Raw genomic sequence first — 12,575 nt, 5'->3', positions numbered from 1 at the left:
TCTTCCCACTCCCTGTAGCGGTGGGATATGGGGTAATGAGGGGTTAATGTCACCTTGCTATTGTAAGGTGACATTAAGCCTGGTTAATAATGGAGAAATGTCAATAAGGCACCTATCCATTATTAATCCAATAGTATGAAATGGTTAATAAAACACACACACATTAGGAAAAAAGTATTTTAATGAAATAAAGACACAGGGTGTTGTAATAGTTTATTGTACTCAATCCAATTGAAGACCCTTGTCACCTGAAACAAAGTTAAAATAAAAAATCAACAATATTCCATACCTTCCATCCTTAGGCTGTGTGCACACGTAGCAGATTTTTCGCGTTTTTTTCGCTATAAAAATGCTATAAAACCACGATAAAACGCTCATATTAAGCATCCTATTTAATAGAATGCAATTCGCATTTTTTGTGCACATGCTGCGTTGTTTTCCTGAGCGGAATCGCATTCCAGAAAAAAACGCAGCATGTTCATTAAATTTGCGGAATAGTGGGGATTCCGCACACCTAGGAGTGCATTGATCTGCTTACTTCCCGCATGGGGCTATGCCCACCATGAGGGAAGTAAGCAGATCATGTGCGGTTGGTACCCAGGGTGGAGGAGAGGAGACTCTCCTCCAAGGACTGTGCACCATATTATTGTTAAAAAAAAAGAATTAAAATAAAATTATTTTTAACATTATATCTTTTTACTATTGATGCTGCATAGGCAGCATCAATAGTAAAAAGTTGGTCACACTTGTCAAACACTATGTTTGACAAGTGTGACCAACCTGTCAATCAGTTTTCCAAGCGATGCTACAGATCGCTTGGAAAACGCTAGCATTCTGCAAGTGTCAGGGAGAGACTTGGTGAGCGAGAGCTAATAACCCGGGCTCCTGCAATTTTCCTAAGACTAGGGAAATCCTGACTGACCCTCTACCTGAAGTTTACACTGATGGTGTGCATGTTCAGGCCTCGAACCTCACCCTAACTCCTGAGCTCAGCCCTAGGCTGAGACCTCCACCCACCACCCAGTGAAGAGGTAATACTTAAATACCCACAGTTAGCACAGACAAGGATAAAGGAAAATATACACCACGCCGCAGACACTCAGGAATACACTATAAATGTGCAGGGCAAAATAAATACAAATATAGGAAGGAGTAAATAAGACAAAGGAAAATACACCACCAGCAACGAATCTCCAACAACCAGCTCTCCACTCCAGACCGAGATAACAACGCACAAGACAGAAGCTATAATCGGCGACGCCCAATGATCAGGAGAACTATTTAAAGGCCATGGAAATGGCCCAGCTTCCAATCCGAGGATCAGGTAAATTAACCCCGGAACAGCTAGACAAAATCGAGCAGACGCCAATGAGTGAATAGTGGTCAAAAGCGGAATTACCGCTGTCTGTCGGACGACCTGGTCTGAACAGCGTCCGACATGACAGCAAGCTAATTATGCTTGCAAAACGCTAGTTTTTAGCAGGAATATGCATGCCAATTCCGCATGCGATATACCCGCGGCAGGAGTTGCAGAATTGCCGTGGAAATTTCTACGGCAATTCTGCGACGTGTGCACTTAGCCTAACAGTCTTGTCCCACGCTGTAAATCCATCTGAAGGGGTTAAATATTTTTACAGCCAGGAGCTCTGCTAATTCAGCTGTGCTCCTGCCTGTAAAATCTGGGGAATGAATGGAAGAAGGGGAACGTAGCTACCTAGACTTGTGGTGCTGCGCCCCCTGCTGGCATAAACTCATATGAACTCGAGCGTGGGAATTTTTCTGAATATTTTCTCATGCTAGACTGTATATGTTTTCATGAATATATGAGCCCATGGATCCATTGTATGTCCGTTTTGCAAGCCGGCGAGAAAATCTCGCTGTACGGATGCCATACGGATTACATACGGAGGTTTATATGCTCAAAATACGCTGCCACACCCTGCCTACGGATGACATACGGATCACTGTTCAAGGAACATTTCTGCATATTACGCATGTAAAATACGGACCGTATTTCCCTACGCTGAGTGTGACGCCGGCCTAACAGGGGAATCCCCCGGTGGGCCCCCAACCCCACTGTACAAGTAGTACTTGCCATAATTCACTTGATTTACTCTGTACACTAAAAAACATCTCATCATTCATTCATCAAACTACCCGAGATATAGGTACATTTGTGAACGAGGGTAGTGTAATATTTGTATGCAGATGAAAAGTGGCCCCCAAAGTCAATGTTACTGGAGGGCCCTTGGCACCCCAGTCCGACACTACAACAGCATGTGTGTGGAATCTCTGTACACAACCAGACGTATATACACAAAAAACCAGAAAACGGAGTTCATGTCCAGAGAAAATACAAAATATTTTATTAAATTACAAAACATACTAATACATAACAACAACATGTAAAAATACACTAATATGTATCAAAGTTATAGAAAAGTGGTAAGTAGCACAGATAAAACACAGTACAGCACTCAGGCTGATGCCATATACAAAAAAATATAAATAAATGTATATATCATCTGCGTTAAGCATAGTAAAGTGCAGGTATTCAACTGGGGGGTATAAGTAACTCCATGTGGAGAAGTATCAAGAGCCCTGTACACTGGCTCATGTCACGCCGAAAAAATGATGCATAAATCCCCACCCTGTATTCTTACCCACACAAATGGCACCAGGACCGGACCGCACTGGACGCCCCAACGCGCGTTTCGCGTCGGCTTCTTCGGGGGGCGGTGCTGCTAACTACCCGGCGCTGTGTTTTATGGGGTCCCTGATTATATTGATATCGCCCACCTGTAGCGGCGCATATCCATGTGCAGTCCGGCCGGGAACTGCATCGCGAACGGCATCAAAGATGGCGCTGCGGCTCACCAGCGCGGTCAGGTGACCGCACTGAACCGCAAGCGTCATCAGCCGGCGCCGCCCACAATGCCCCGGGACTAGGACGTCACAGGGCATGCGCACAGTGGTTCAGGTACCTATTATACTACAATGAGGAACGACGGATCGCATAGTGCCTTCCATAAAAGAGGGAGAATATACAAAGGAGCACGGACAGGACCACAACAATTAATAAGAGTGAAAAACGACGATACAGCACCTATTACAAAAAAGGGGGGGGAGGAGTGTAAACATAACTACGCCAGGAACACCAAGTTAATTAAATACAAATAAGAGCAAGGTAACAAACCAAAATGCAGATTTATATATGAACAGTGACCGTATATATAACATACAGTGAATAAGAACATGAATAAAAATAAAACATATATGACTAAAAAAGTGATAAAAGTGATTAGACATTTCATGAAAAAAACGTATTAAAAAAGAAATAAAGATATAAATGTGTATATATATATATATGGTGCTGACAACGTCCGGCTTCTTTTATGATCCCAAGATGTCTTGTAAATTCTGACACACCAACGTGAGCAAGATATGGGAAAGACGCTCATCATTCCTCAGCATGATCTACGGACCATCCAGACCCTCAGCAATCACAACGAAAGCGCCACAACCTAACGTAAGGTACTATATAAAATCAAAAAATACAAGTTAAAAAAGAATAAAAAAAGGGAAGACAGACAGCAACACATACAATAACACACAAAATAATAAAAAAAGGAGAAAAGTTTATCATAAAAAGGAGCTGAAGCTCAGGCTTTCATTCAGGCCAGCAGGGGCCATAGTGTTCAGTACCGCTATCCAGCGGCACTCCCTTTGAGCCAATTTTTGTTTTGCGTCACCTCCTCTTATGCCTACACGAATCCTCTCAATCCCCCATGCTTTTAGATCTTTGGGGTTACATTTATGATGTTTCCGGAAATGTTTCGGGATTGGTTTCAAACTCTCTACATCCTCGACATCACGTGCCGCTATTATGTCTCGTACATGTTCGCGAATGCGAATGCGTAGCTCACGTGATGTTAAGCCGATGTAGACCAGTTTACAGGTACACACTGCGTAGTATACGACATGCGTAGTATTGCATGTGATGTATTGATTTATCCGAAATTGCCGCCTCCCATCTGATGAAGAAAAAGTCAAAGTTCTAATGAGGTTCTTACAGGCGAGGCAACCACCACATGGGAAGAAACCATTCTTTTGTTTCCCTGCCTGGAACGGATCAGGTGTTTTGGCCACATAGTGGCTATGAACAAACATGTCTTTAAAATTATTGCTCCTCCGAGCAGTCATTAGGGGTTGGTCTGACAAAAATCTACCCAGCAAAGGGTCCGTGGCAAGAACGGGCCAGTGTTTTCTTAGGATCTTTTTCATTTCATCCCACTTGTGATTATAGGTCGATATGAATCTTGGTTGTTCATCCCAAGATTTTCCCTGTGTTTTTCGCCTTTCCACCAAAAGGTCATTCCTCCTAGTTTTCTTGGCCCTTAGATACCCCCTCTTTATTGTACGGCCACTGTAGCCACGCTCCTTAAACCGCTCCCCAAGGTCCACAGCCTGCCTCTCAAAGAGTGTATCAGAGGCACAGATCCTCCGAGCCCGAAGGAACTGGCCGATGCCGTTCGCGATGCAGTTCCCGGCCGGACTGCACATGGATATGCGCCGCTACAGGTGGGCGATATCAATATAATCAGGGACCCCATAAAACACAGCGCCGGGTAGTTAGCAGCACCGCCCCCCGAAGAAGCCGACGCGAAACGCGCGTTGGGGCGTCCAGTGCGGTCCGGTCCTGGTGCCATTTGTGTGGGTAAGAATACAGGGTGGGGATTTATGCATCATTTTTTCGGCGTGACATGAGCCAGTGTACAGGGCTCCTGATACTTCTCCACATGGAGTTACTTATACCCCCCAGTTGAATACCTGCACTTTACTATGCTTAACGCAGATGATATATACATTTATTTATATTTTTTTGTATATGGCATCAGCCTGAGTGCTGTACTGTGTTTTATCTGTGCTACTTACCACTTTTCTATAACTTTGATACATATTAGTGTATTTTTACATGTTGTTGTTATGTATTAGTATGTTTTGTAATTTAATAAAATATTTTGTATTTTCTCTGGACATGAACTCCGTTTTCTGGTTTTTTGTGTTGGTCTTGGGAGTGTCCTATATTTATCATATGTGTTCCTCTGATTGACTCCCCCACTGTGGTTGCGAGTATGTGGAGGAATCCTACAATTTATTTTTCTATTTTGGGCTTGTTTTATTATCGTGTTGTCTGTGTTTTCACAGTAACCAATCTGGAAAAAATGGATTTCCGTGAACGCGAAAAAGCGTGGCTAAATTAGCTTGATCAAGTGTTTAGTGAAAGTGGTGGTAGTACAGCTGATTTTAAATTTGGAGATACAAGTGGCCTCACGAACAAATATAAAGATCTTCTCAATAAACGTACCCGTCTGTGGTGGAACAGAGCCTTCCTGGAGCGATATATTGGGTGTGGTTTGGTCCCTAGGGGGTTACGTGTTCAAGTGTTCCCCTCTTTTGTGGTTAATGACACTGAATTAGTTGAGCAGTGGGAGGAAGCAGCCTCCCTGTGCTCCAAAAGGTTTATGGAATTACTTTCTAAACATAACGAGAGACAACTTAAAGAACTAGATGTTGAATTAAATACCACACAAGAGGAGATTAACAGATGTCTTATTGGTGAAGCAGCAGTGAAATTTAAAGAAGAAGTTGATTTAGTTTTAAAAAAATGGGAAACTGAAGTGGTACAGAACAAAACCAAAAAATACCAACGTGATTTGGCTGATCGTCAGCAAGGGAGAATATATAAGTGGCATAACAGACGGCCTTATAATAAAAATTTATCAAGAAGTCGGTCCATGTCCATCTCTTCCGTTTCCTCGACTGAGGAAAGGACACAGAGAATGGAGAATATTAGACCAGGTTGGACAAAAAGAGATGCAGAGAGAAATAATGATTGGAGAGAGGGACGCCTCAGGAACAAACGAAAAATAAATACATCTCCTTCAATGGATAAGAAATCAAAAACAAATGTACTTGAGGTAATCAACCTGTCTACTCATGCTCTCTCTGCATCTCAAAAACAAGTGTTGGAATTAGGTCTTTCTTTTTCTCCCTGCAATAATTTTGATTTTTTTATAGCACTAAAGGACTTACACCTATATGCCCGAAAAATTATTCTTAAGAGACTTCATCTACGCTCCTCAGGAAGTGCTGCAGTGACTGACCCAATTGAACTAGAGGCCCTCAAAAATTTGGAAGAATTGGAACAAGAGTCCTCTGATGAAGGGGTAAGTGCCTCTCCACCTTCTATATCTGCTAGATGTACCACTTTTCCCCCCTTGTCCCTGTGCCCACAGGTGGAAATCTTCACCAAATTGGTAATAGAGGATTTCAATAAAATTACTAATTTCAAAAAAAGGGACAATCTCACCATTGCACAGAGAGAGGCTATACAGGAAATTAAGATGTGGGATGATGTGGTAATAAAACCGGCGGACAAGGGGGGAAATGTTGTCATCTGGCCCGTGGAGAGGTACGAAAAGGAGGCTTTTCGACAACTAAAAAATAGGGACACATATACCCCATTACAACAGTGCCCTCTTACTAAATTCCAATTTCAGTTACAAAATATCCTAGAGATGGCTTTCGAGAGGGGGATCATCAGCAAGAAAATCTTGGGTGGTCTACTGGTTCAGCACCCCGTGGTACCCACTTTCTACCTACTTCCCAAGGTCCACAAAGACCTGATCTCTCCTCTTGGACGTCCGATTGTCTCTGGCATGGGAGGGCTGTGTGACGCGACATGTAAATTTATTGAATACTATCTCAAACCACAGGTTGAGACTCTGCCCTCCTATGTCAGGGACACCACGGACGTCCTGAGACGGGTAGATGGCCTTGTCGTGGAGAAAGACATGTTATTAGTCACGGCGGATGTTGAGTCATTATATACTAGCATCCGCCATGTGGATGGGATGAGGGCTGCCAGATTCTACCTTGAGTCCAGCAATCTGGATCCTGATTTACGTGAGCTGGTGTTGGAGCTGCTGGAGTTCATCCTGACACATAATTTTTTTGTTTTTAAGGATCGATTTTTTCTCCAGAGACAGGGCACTGCCATGGGGGCGGCCTGTGCGCCATCTTACGCAAATTTATTTCTTGGTTATTGGGAACGAGAGGTGTTCCAGGAGGGCGCACAGTCCGCCCCCCAAATTCTTGGATGGTACCGATATATAGATGATGTCCTGTTTATATGGCATGGCCCTGTCCTGGAGTTACAGGAATTTATGGTGGGATTGAACGACAACGGCTCCAACATCAGACTCACCTATACTTATCATACTAACGAGATCTCCTTCCTAGACATAACATTGAGAGTACAAACTAACGGCTATATCTATACTGATATGTATAGGAAGGAAACATCGGTGAATGCCCTGTTGCATTCCACCTCGTCCCATCCACCCTCCACGATAAGAGCCATCCCCATCGGCCAGTTCCTTCGGGCTCGGAGGATCTGTGCCTCTGATACACTCTTTGAGAGGCAGGCTGTGGACCTTGGGGAGCGGTTTAAGGAGCGTGGCTACAGTGGCCGTACAATAAAGAGGGGGTATCTAAGGGCCAAGAAAACTAGGAGGAATGACCTTTTGGTGGAAAGGCGAAAAACACAGGGAAAATCTTGGGATGAACAACCAAGATTCATATCGACCTATAATCACAAGTGGGATGAAATGAAAAAGATCCTAAGAAAACACTGGCCCGTTCTTGCCACGGACCCTTTGCTGGGTAGATTTTTGTCAGACCAACCCCTAATGACTGCTCGGAGGAGCAATAATTTTAAAGACATGTTTGTTCATAGCCACTATGTGGCCAAAACACCTGATCCGTTCCAGGCAGGGAAACAAAAGAATGGTTTCTTCCCATGTGGTGGTTGCCTCGCCTGTAAGAACCTCATTAGAACTTTGACTTTTTCTTCATCAGATGGGAGGCGGCAATTTCGGATAAATCAATACATCACATGCAATACTACGCATGTCGTATACTACGCAGTGTGTACCTGTAAACTGGTCTACATCGGCTTAACATCACGTGAGCTACGCATTCGCATTCGCGAACATGTACGAGACATAATAGCGGCACGTGATGTCGAGGATGTAGAGAGTTTGAAACCAATCCCGAAACATTTCCGGAAACATCATAAATGTAACCCCAAAGATCTAAAAGCATGGGGGATTGAGAGGATTCGTGTAGGCATAAGAGGAGGTGACGCAAAACAAAAATTGGCTCAAAGGGAGTGCCGCTGGATAGCGGTACTGAACACTATGGCCCCTGCTGGCCTGAATGAAAGCCTGAGCTTCAGCTCCTTTTTATGATAAACTTTTCTCCTTTTTTTATTATTTTGTGTGTTATTGTATGTGTTGCTGTCTGTCTTCCCTTTTTTTATTCTTTTTTAACTTGTATTTTTTTATTTTATATAGTACCTTACGTTAGGTTGTGGCGCTTTCGTTGTGATTGCTGAGGGTCTGGATGGTCCGTAGATCATGCTGAGGAATGATGAGCGTCTTTCCCATATCTTGCTCACGTTGGTGTGTCAGAATTTACAAGACATCTTGGGATCATAAAAGAAGCCGGACGTTGTCAGCACCATATATATATATATACACATTTATATCTTTATTTCTTTTTTAATACGTTTTTTTCATGAAATGTCTAATCACTTTTATCACTTTTTTAGTCATATATGTTTTATTTTTATTCATGTTCTTATTCACTGTATGTTATATATACGGTCACTGTTCATATATAAATCTGCATTTTGGTTTGTTACCTTGCTCTTATTTGTATTTAATTAACTTGGTGTTCCTGGCGTAGTTATGTTTACACTCCTCCCCCCCCTTTTTTGTAATAGGTGCTGTATCGTCGTTTTTCACTCTTATTAATTGTTGTGGTCCTGTCCGTGCTCCTTTGTATATTCTCCCTCTTTTATGGAAGGCACTATGCGATCCGTCGTTCCTCATTGTAGTATAATAGGTACCTGAACCACTGTGCGCATGCCCTGTGACGTCCTAGTCCCGGGGCATTGTGGGCGGCGCCGGCTGATGACGCTTGCGGTTCAGTGCGGTCACCTGACCGCGCTGGTGAGCCGCAGCGCCATCTTTGATGCCGTTCGCGATGCAGTTCCCGGCCGGACTGCACATGGATATGCGCCGCTACAGGTGGGCGATATCAATATAATCAGGGACCCCATAAAACACAGCGCCGGGTAGTTAGCAGCACCGCCCCCCGAAGAAGCCGACGCGAAACGCGCGTTGGGGCGTCCAGTGCGGTCCGGTCCTGGTGCCATTTGTGTGGGTAAGAATACAGGGTGGGGATTTATGCATCATTTTTTCGGCGTGACATGAGCCAGTGTACAGGGCTCTTGATACTTCTCCACATGGAGTTACTTATACCCCCCAGTTGAATACCTGCACTTTACTATGCTTAACGCAGATGATATATACATTTATTTATATTTTTTTGTATATGGCATCAGCCTGAGTGCTGTACTGTGTTTTATCTGTGCTACTTACCACTTTTCTATAACTTTGATACATATTAGTGTATTTTTACATGTTGTTGTTATGTATTAGTATGTTTTGTAATTTAATAAAATATTTTGTATTTTCTCTGGACATGAACTCCGTTTTCTGGTTTTTTGTGTTGGTCTTGGGAGTGTCCTATATTTATCATATGTGTTCCTCTGATTGACTCCCCCACTGTGGTTGCAAGTATGTGGAGGAATCCTACAATTTATTTTTCTATTTTGGGCTTGTTTTATTATCAGACGTATATACAGTACGAGCCTTCTTGCCTTATTCACATACCTCTGCCCAGGGCCGGACTGACCATCTGGCAATTCTGGCAAATGCCAGAAGGGCCTGTCTGGTCATGGGCCACCTTATCTGCTGTGTTGTTAACAGAATCGTTGTTCTCAAGACACCCATACTGTTAAGAGTTGTGAAGGAGCACAAAGTCGCTGACTCCGTCACTTACCCCAGCAGGCCACGGGTATCATTAGACATATTGATCTTGTAGAAAATCTTCCTTTCCTCCATCCAGGGTAATATTAGTAATATATCGCATCTGGTGCTCGGGGCCGGGGACACCATGGGCCTGTGCGATTTCAAATGCCAGGGATGAATTTCAGCCCCGGACTGTACCTGCCTCTGCCTGTGTGTATAATTATACCTGCCTCTGTGAGTTTCCACTGACACAGTCAGTATATGGATTCCACTCCTTGTTGATGCACTATTTCCAGCTGATACGGCAATACCCACATAAGCATATATTAGTTGATAGGTCCAGAATAACTCCCTGTACTATGACACTGGCCTGCTTAGGAATAGTATACCTCCCACGCAGACAGTCATTTTTGCAGTCGTATCCCCTTTATTTTTACCTGTATTTGTTATATTTGTTTCAATAAGGAATGTTCAATTCTGTCTGGCATAGGCTTCCTTGCTTTTGTAGGATTGATCAATTAAAGCACAGTTTTCATTTTTTCAAACAGCTTTGATAAATGAAAGCTGCACTGTGATTGGTTACTACGGGCAATTATTTTTTTCTATTAGCCATGCTTGATAAAATGAGTCCTAATGGGCTCCATTTATGAAAAGCGTCCGTCCGATAATTGTCCAAATCAACCAATCATTACTGAGCCACTCTGTGGTTGGTGATTCTGAAACATCTCAATAAATGCGTCCCAATATACCAATATATATTTTTTTAGCATGGCCGCCATTTAACCTTATTTATGCCAGCGCGGTACATGTATGATTCCTTTATTTTGGCGGTAACCTACTAAATTTCTGCATTGTGTGCCAAATTTACCATTTTTTTACATAGCCTTAAGTTTTTGTCAGGAAATTGTGAAAATTGCATCAAAAACTGAAATATTATTTATTTTTACAGCATATGGACATAGATCTGAAGGAAAGGATAGAAATCAAAAGCTCAATACCGTATTGGTGTCTTAGGCTCTATTCACACTGACAAGGAGACTACGGAGTATGATGGTTGAAAAAGGTCAATTTTTATTAATAAGCAAATTAGCTAATATAACCCCTACACACGTGTATCAACAGGTGTCTCCAAACTAAGTGGTGTGATTAGTGTAATAATTACAGGGGAATAGTCAACACATGCATGGGGAAATGCTTAAACTGCCAGCCAATAAGAAATTGAAAAGATAGTAACTACTTGTAGGCACGAAGAAGAATCAGCAGCATTCCTAATATACTATCTTATGCCAAGTGGCCATAACAAGTATGCAACTGTTGGCAGTATAACTTACCCATGCATGTAAGAAGAATCAAGCTATCAGCAAACAGATGACACGATCCCCGACGCGCGTTTCGAATAGTTTTATCCTTGCTTTCTCAAGGGGAGGTTGTGTACATGTCACCTAACATGACCTTATTATATCCATAGTGACTGGTCACATGGAGGTTCATGTGATCACCAGCCATCCAATGGGGCTGTTCCCACGGCGCATGTGCGTCATGACAGCCACATTCCACAAGCGCCACCCAGCCATCAAGTCCAGGCTGTGCATGCATGGGAGCATGGCGGGTATCAAAGCTCCCGCGCATGCACAGCAGACATAAGGATGCTTGGTGACACAGCAAGATAGACGGCGGCGATACGCGCTCCACAGACCCACAGGAAAAGAGGTGTCACTATTAGTGATGAGCTAATATACTCGTTACTCGAGATTTCTAGAGCACGCTCGGGGGTCCTCCTAGTATTTTTTCGTGCTCGGAGATTTAGTTTTTATTGCCGCAGCTGAATGATTTACATCTGTTAGGCAGCATAAGTACATGTGGGGGTTGCCTGGTTGCTAGGGTATCCCCACATGTACTTATGCTGGCTAACAGATGTAAATCATTCAGCTGCAGCAATAAAAACTAAATTTACGAGCACTACAAAATACTCGGAGGACACCCGAGCGTGCTCGAGAAATCTCGAGTAACGAGTATATTCGCTCATCACTAGTCACTATATTATGGCTGCAAACGATCATAGGGTGCATAAACATATGTCTATATCAACAATGTATACCATCCCCACCAAGATTATATCAAGTGGATATAAAGCTTCAATGATGTAACTGCAAGACATCATTTCTAAATAAATATATACATATTTCAAATAGACGTCCACTTGGGTTATCTTCAGTCAGATGCCGATGAGGGCTCTTTACATGCGTCCATTCAAAATAATCTCAACTAAAAAACATAGAAGAGAAGTAAGTAGACAAAAGATAAGGGCTTAAAACATCCATTAAAAGAGTGGACGAATTAGTATATAGATACCAAAAAAGGACCATAATCATTTATAGAAATTAGGTGAATTTGAGTAATTCATTCAGACCATTTGAGGTCATTGGGTCTCGTGTCATGATCCATTTAGCTTCTTGTTGAGCTAGGAGTTTTTTTTTATATTTCCTCCTCTAATCCCAGTTTGGATCACATCAACACCCCTTACCATGAATGACTTTGGATCACACCCATGGTAGACCTTAAAATGCCGAGGGATTGTTTTTAAACCAGAAGGGGCGGCCACTGTCTTGGCCACGTCAATGTCCTGCACAT

Source organism: Ranitomeya variabilis, chromosome 1 (assembly GCF_051348905.1).
Source record: "Ranitomeya variabilis isolate aRanVar5 chromosome 1, aRanVar5.hap1, whole genome shotgun sequence".
In the NCBI taxonomy this organism is placed as follows: domain Eukaryota; kingdom Metazoa; phylum Chordata; class Amphibia; order Anura; family Dendrobatidae; genus Ranitomeya; species Ranitomeya variabilis.
The sequence above is the reverse complement of the archived record's forward strand: the minus strand, read 5'-3'. Positions refer to the sequence as shown.